Source organism: Sinocyclocheilus rhinocerous, unplaced genomic scaffold (genome assembly GCF_001515625.1).
Source record: "Sinocyclocheilus rhinocerous isolate Xijiao unplaced genomic scaffold, SAMN03320098_v1.1 scaffold1167, whole genome shotgun sequence".
Classification (NCBI taxonomy): domain Eukaryota; kingdom Metazoa; phylum Chordata; class Actinopteri; order Cypriniformes; family Cyprinidae; genus Sinocyclocheilus; species Sinocyclocheilus rhinocerous.
The window spans coordinates 844,624-851,946 of record NW_015648750.1 but is presented as its reverse complement, the minus strand read 5'-3'; the positions used below and the strand labels follow the sequence as shown (position 1 = coordinate 851,946).

Here is a 7,323-nt window from a genome sequence, read left to right as displayed (position 1 = left end):
AGAGAGAGAGAGAGAGAGAGAGAGAGAGAGAGAGAGACTGACTGGAGGAGAAGAGGACGGTCAAACTCAAGTGTCTAAATTTGGGCTTGGAGATCAAAATGATGAGACAGACTGATAGAAGCCGCTGTGAAACACAATCTGCAGCTCTCTGCACTCATTCATGATCCAGCCAAACTCATGCTCCATGTGTGTGTGTGTGTGTGTGCGACTGCTCCGCTGCAGTTTTCTGCATGACTAAGTGCTGATCTATCATTTCTGCTCGCAGACACATTAAACGCAGCATCTGTGTGAGCAGTAGATCACGCTGACCTCAGACCTGCTGCTAAACTCACTTTATACAACCATTCAGATCAGCGAGACAGAGAAAGACAGCACAAGAGAGACAGAGAGAGAGAGTTTCTCAACTTGTTTACATTGTTTTGCACCATTTTCTTTGTTTCAGATAAGAGTGTCTGGGCAACGCAAATGTGCAATTATTTGTCATGTCAATAAGGCACATTAAACTGAGGAAGCAATTTCTTTAGTTTAGTTTATTTTATTATAGTTTTGTAATTTTTTTTATTTCTATTCAAGACTTTTTATTCTGAAATATTAAAATCATCTGATTTTTTTAAAGTAAATAAATTACATTTTAATATATATTCAAATATAAAAATTTTTTTTTATATATATTTCACAGTTTTTAAACAATTTTGGATCAATTAAATGCAGCTCTGGTGAGCAGAAGGGACTTCTTCCAAAAACATGTTTTTTTTTTTTGTTTGTTTTTGCAAAACTGCACATTTATTTGTGATTTGCTACTGCTGATTTGCCTGCTTTATTACTTTATTTATTCTGAACTATTAAAATCATCTGATTTTTTAAAAAGTGTTTTTTAATTACAAATGTGCATTTGAGATTTGTTTAAACATTTCAGAAATTAAATTCTAAAGTTAAATTCTGAATTTATATGTTTTGACATTTCTGATCTAGGAGAGGGATTTTTGCATTTTATTATGTATTTATGTTTACAAGCATGCATCTATTTCATGCAAGACATCCTTTTTTATTCTTAACATTAAAATTGTGTCAATTACAAATTTACATGAGTTTTTTTTACTTTTTATTTATTTATTTTAGTGCTGTCAAACGATTAATCGCATCCAAAATAAAAGTTTTTGTTTACACAGTATATGTGTGTGTACGGTGTATATTTATTAAGTATAAATAAATACACACACATGCATGTATATATTTAAGAAAAATATGTTATGTTTTTATATTAAATATATTTATATATAACAAATTTTATGAATATAAATATATACATGTAAATATTTTATATATATATGCTGTATGTGTGTGTATTTATATATACATAATAAATATACACAGTACACACACATATATTATGTAAACAAAAACTTTTATTTTGGATGCGATTAATCGCAATTAATCGTTTGACAGCACTAATGTATTTATTTATTTAGACATTTCTGAATTCAAAAAAGAACTGAAAATCAATTGAAATTTCTGCAAATTTAGAATTTTAATACAATTTTTCTCTGTATTTACAACATTTTCCAACTTTTGCCAAATTTGAACTTTTTCGAGAGAGAGAAGAGTTTTTTTTATTTTTTATAAATGTATAGGTTTGATTGCTTGATCCAAACCTCAGGTGTACCTCTGGGTCTGAACCGTAGTGTTCATCAGCATCATGGGTTCCACTAAGAGAACCAATGGCAGTAGTTTACTACTGAAACTATATAACACCTCGAGAGAAGACGATTACATGTCATCAATAGCAGCTGACTTGCGTGAGGTATGACTGACTGCTTTCATATCAGTTTTGAACCGTAGAGGAGTTCAGATGAACCCTAGTTCCCCAGACCACCTGCACATCCGAGTCTGGAAAAACTGCTGTCACATCAACCGAGCCCTCAAACGGACGAGCCTTCAGACAACTGAGAGAGAGCGAGCTAGTGAGAGGTGCTAATGTATGAAAGGGAAAACTTAATGAACCCAATTAGCCGGTTTGGCTGAACGGTGGGATCCAGGGTCTTCATGAACCTGGCAAACGAGATTAACCAACAAACAGCAGCTGCTTGATCTGAACGCGGGCGAGAGGGAGATGTGGGTGAGCGTTCATGCTGAGTGTGTGTGGAAAGCGTTTCTAATGGCCGGCGCATTACTAAAAGTGCTGATAATTCATAAGCTCACTCGGATTTGCAGTGTGATTTGACTTTTTCAGCACATTAGAAACGCAGCTAGATATAAAGAGGAGGAGCAGATGGAAAGAGCAAGTCTTCTTCAGGAAACAAACAGATTTGTCATAAAAACACACACAGAGATATCAGATGTGTGTACAAGGTCAGGTGATGGCTTTTCTGATCACTTCTCGTTGAGTGTAGTCAGCAATCTTCCCTCAAATACTGTTACAGTCCATCTAGAGGCAGGAAACACACACACACACACACACACACACTATCTGTCACACACACACACACACACACACTCTCTCTCTCTCTCTCTCTCTCTCTCACACACACACACTCTCTTTCTCTGCTCCATTAGCCAGTAAATGGACTAAAAGTACTTTATGTAGCTGATCTGCTTTTACATCTAAATGCATTAAAATCAATGGCGCATGTTCGAAAAGAAAGCGTGCGCTGTTCAATTTCAATAACATTTGCATGCCTCTGTCTGTCAGTGTTAACACTCAACTATGCAGAGTTACCGCTCATCTGCTATGCACACAACACAACGCATCGCAACACGGCCACTCAGGAGATTTGATTAAACATGACTTCACATCTGGGCAGTTTGACAGTAAATACTAGGAGTGAAATTATTTAATGTATCGATAAAAAATTCTGCTGATTCATATGCATCAAATTTAAAAATGGAATCAACTTTTAATCTTTTACTTTTTTTCCCCCTCTAAAATTAAACCGCCATTTTACTGGTATCATTATTTTAGCTACTTGACATGGAGAAATTAATGAGAATTTAATTGAAAGAAACACTGAAAAAAAATATATAAATTAATAATTTCTAACTGCACAATTTGTGCTCAAATATTTTATATTATAGAAATAGAAGAGAAATACATAATATACGTAATATATAATATTCTTATTATATACTGAATATATAATATAATTTTTTATAAATTAATTGAACTGCACACTTTGTATTCAAACTGCTTTTATATAGTAGAAATATTTATCTACATCAATTAGAAATTAAAAACTAACACTGTAGAGTAAAAACAAGATAAAAATGTAAACAACAGTATAATGTAAATGAAAACTAGAGGTTTTCAGATTTTTTAAAGATTGCATATTACTTTTTTTATTATTATTATTTGCATTTAAGCACATCTAATATTGACCAATAATGAATGGATATACATACATATACACCCACGCATCTCCTGTTTTGGATAACTTAAGTTAATATGAATACTGTTTCTGACTTGTGTTAATCAAGTTTTTATATTAAAATACATATAATATATTTTTCCATTGATTTGCAGCAAAAAACTACTATTTCATGATATACACCACTATTATGGCATAAAATTCCTCATACCTTGCCGTGATGACAGCATAAGAAATAAAACACGGCAGCTGGAGCAATGCACGTATGTCATGCTACATGAGCAAAGGTTTTTGTGGAGCGTGATAGAGATGTGATCTAGCGGGTCACTCACTTAACCACACTGACACTAACACACACTTTAAATCACGGCTGAGGACCAGATGCTGTCAGACTGCCACAAGGTCTCTCTCCGCCTCTGATATACTGCCTGTCTGCCTCTCAGAGGTGAAGGCTTCCGGGTAAACAGACACATTTAGAGAAACACAAAAAGCTCACATGGAGAGAAAGACCGAGATGAATGAGGCAGAGGAAAAGACTTTAAGGTCTGACTTTGAATCTTTGAATCTGTAGCCTAAAAAATAAGTAATTAATGACGGAAAGATGACCTCTGAAAGACAAGACCTGATGATTTTGAACTTAATTCTAGCTCTCTTGGACAGAGAGCTATGTATTTCCTAAATAAATGTCATGTCATGTTTTTAACTTGTGTAATATAATATAAATTGGCTTTATAACAACCACTCGGCTTTCTAAGATAAAGGTTAGTGCTGGGCGGTATACCGGTTCACACCGAATACCGGTGTTTATTTTTGTTATGATATGAATTTTTTAAATACCGCAATATGTCGCTTAAACAACGTTCGGAACACAACAGGGTCGTGGTTAGTCACTATATAGTGTGGTATTTGTCATTTGCACTTATATATTGTTGCTCTTTTGTTAGTTTTGACTGCTTTTATTGTCCTCATTTGTAAGTCGCTTTGGATAAAAACGTCTGCTAAATGACTAAATGTAAATGTATTTTTTGACAATATTCACTCATCATGACAGTAAAATAGGGCATTCTAAGTCAATATACTGCAGTATTTCCTCTAAATCATTAGAAAATATGGTTAACATACGGTTAAAAAATACCGTCATGTACCGTGAAACCGGTATAATTTTGAAAAATACCGTGATATAAATTTTTGGTCATACCGCCCAGCACTAATAACGGTCATCAAAAAAAAACAAAATCCGTATTGGTTAACTGCTAATCTATAGACTTATATTGAAGACTGATTTGCAGGGAGGGTGGGAGCTTACGCTTTCAAAGCTAGCTTGCTATTGCTAGCCTCTCTGAAATCACCTACCCTGCCTTTAACCACCTGGCAAGCACTCAAAACACCTTAAAAACCACCCACGACAGCAGCAGCGAGTTTGCACACCAGTAACATTTTCTCCTCTTGACTTTCATGTTGCCCAGAAATAAGAAAACTAAAAATATATTAACTACCAAAAATTAAATAAACTTACAACATAGTGCTGATACAAACCAGAGGGGAAAAAAGTGAGAACGCGAAATACATGTGATATGAAAAAGAGATCTGGGTGCCGAATGTGTAGTTATTCCGTCACCTGATCTGGTCTGTTTTGATTTTTCTTTGATCCTCCCTCACTAGGGGACGAGATGTGTCACTTCCTCGAATCTCCTACTCCTCCTCGGAGAAACTCACAGACAGAAATAAACCACAGCGAGACGATCCTGACAATCATCCCTGGAAGTTTCACTCTGCATTCATTAGTTCATCTCACCACGTCGGCAAATGTGACGACAAATTACAGCGAAACTCTCAGACGCTCCTCTGACAACGGCACTGATTTAATGAAGCAGCTCAACCCCTGTGTGCACTTGGGAGTGTGAGTCTTTTAAAACGAGCATGCTACTTGACACTAGGTTTTGACCGATATGTGAAAATATAAAACGTGCATGGTTAAAGAGGCTGCTGCTAACTCTGCAGCTAATTTTTGTTATTTTAAGGAGCAGGCACAATTACATTATGGGCCAACGGTGATAATGTTAAAATGGCTTAAAATGAGCTAATTAAATGTCTTGATGTACGTTTAATATTACAACTGATTTGCTATTAGTCAGTGGGGCTAATGCATGAATATCACAAATTCTGTTAGTGGCACCATTTTTTACTCGGTGTTGTCAGCGGTGTATAGCAGAGCTGTGCCTCAAGGATCTGAAAACATGTTAAAACATCCGCTGAAGTACCTTCAGTAGATGAAGTGTGTTATTGTGTGTGAGTGAATTGCTGTTCAGAGTGTATTTTACTGTGAGAAGTCAAGCTGATTTCTGTGTTTAGAGGCTCAGTGTGAGTGCAACATTAACAGGACTAGGGTTCATTTTGGTTATTTTTCCTAACCGACAACCGACGCTCGTTAACTGATTGGTAACCGTTAACCGACAAGATTATTATAAATTAGAATTGAATTAAATTAGAGAGGATAAGTGACCCGTTAAAAAATACTAACATTTGTTTCCCGGGGATTCATTTTACATGTGCAAAAAGCAGCAAACAACAGAACATCAGGATTCACATGGTCTTCATATCACATCACACACCTGCAGCGCTTCTGCCAGCCGAGAAATACTAAGCTAGGATATATATATGTATAACGAATAAATAGGCCTATACGAGAAACATATTTTTACTTAAATAATAAATTAAGAAAATGAAAGAAAAACTGTGTAACAAGTAGCTTAGTATGCAGAGTTTCGGTTCATTTTTGTGCTGCGCGAAAGGAAACCGGCATCCTATTTTTCTTTAGGTTTATTTTACAAAAGCAAAAATGTTTTTATTGTACATGTACACAAATAAAGGCAAACCTTTTACAATTCTGATTATATTTATGACTAAAAGGAGTAGTTGCTTCCACTGTTAGAAGGAAAAAACTCAAGTGATTGATCCGGCGCCGCATGCGCGCACACAGTTAAGTTTTGCTACCTTGACAATGCAGCCTGTTCATTATCATAATAAAATACAGTCAGTCAAACATATGGAGAAAAAAAAAAATGTAGTAAAAAAAATATGTGTAGTAAAAAATATGTAGTAAAATCTGTTAAGCCATTAAGTGTTATCACCGCACCGCCGTGATGTTATGCATAACATGTTTGTAAACATTTCGCGTCGGCATTAGGCCTATTTCTGAATGAAACAATAAAATGCGACTTACACGCGACTTATGTTTTTCCCCCTAAAAAAACAATTTTTTTTATAGGCCTACACGTAGCGTATTTTAACCATGCAGCAAACCTTTTTTTTATATTTTGATAAATTACTGAAAAAATAAATAATTAATTGACTTTTTAAACCGTTTAACTGATTGTATTGATCGGTCAAAATTCTTACGGTCGGTTAACCGGTTAAAATGAACATCCCTAAACAGGACTATAATGGTGAACGGTTTTCGTGTGTAACTGCAAAACTGTACTTGAGTACAAAGTCAATTATTTAATCAGTGAGGGAATACACAAAGGAAATGCACGGCAAAAACCATGTGCATCTGCACAAAAAGGTAGACTTGCACTACTTAAACACAAATCATATTTGTGACCCTTAAGTGTCTTAACTGTCAATTTTTTCAAAATTAAGATTTATACATCATCTGAAAGCTGAATAAATAAGCTTTCCATTGATGTATGGTTTATGATAGGACAAAAAAATCAAAATATTGAGAAAATCATCTTTAAAGTTGTCCAAATGAAGTTCTTAGCAATGCATATTACTAATCAAAAATTAAGTTCTGATATATTTACGGTAGGAAATTTACTAAATATCTTCATGGAACATGATCTTTACTTAATATCCTAATGATTTTTGGCATAAAAGAAAAATCTATAATTTTGACCCATACAATGTAATTTTGGCTATTGCTACAAATATACCCAAGCGACTTAAGACTGGTTTTGTG

At 34.7% G+C, this 7,323-nt stretch overlaps 1 protein-coding gene across 1 annotated transcript in view; it reads right to left on the bottom strand.

The window, feature by feature from the left end:
* utrn (utrophin) overlaps positions 1 to 7,323 on the bottom strand; it is a 223,342-nt gene that overhangs the window by 108,085 nt on the left and 107,934 nt on the right. The gene's annotated exons all lie outside the window — the stretch shown is intronic.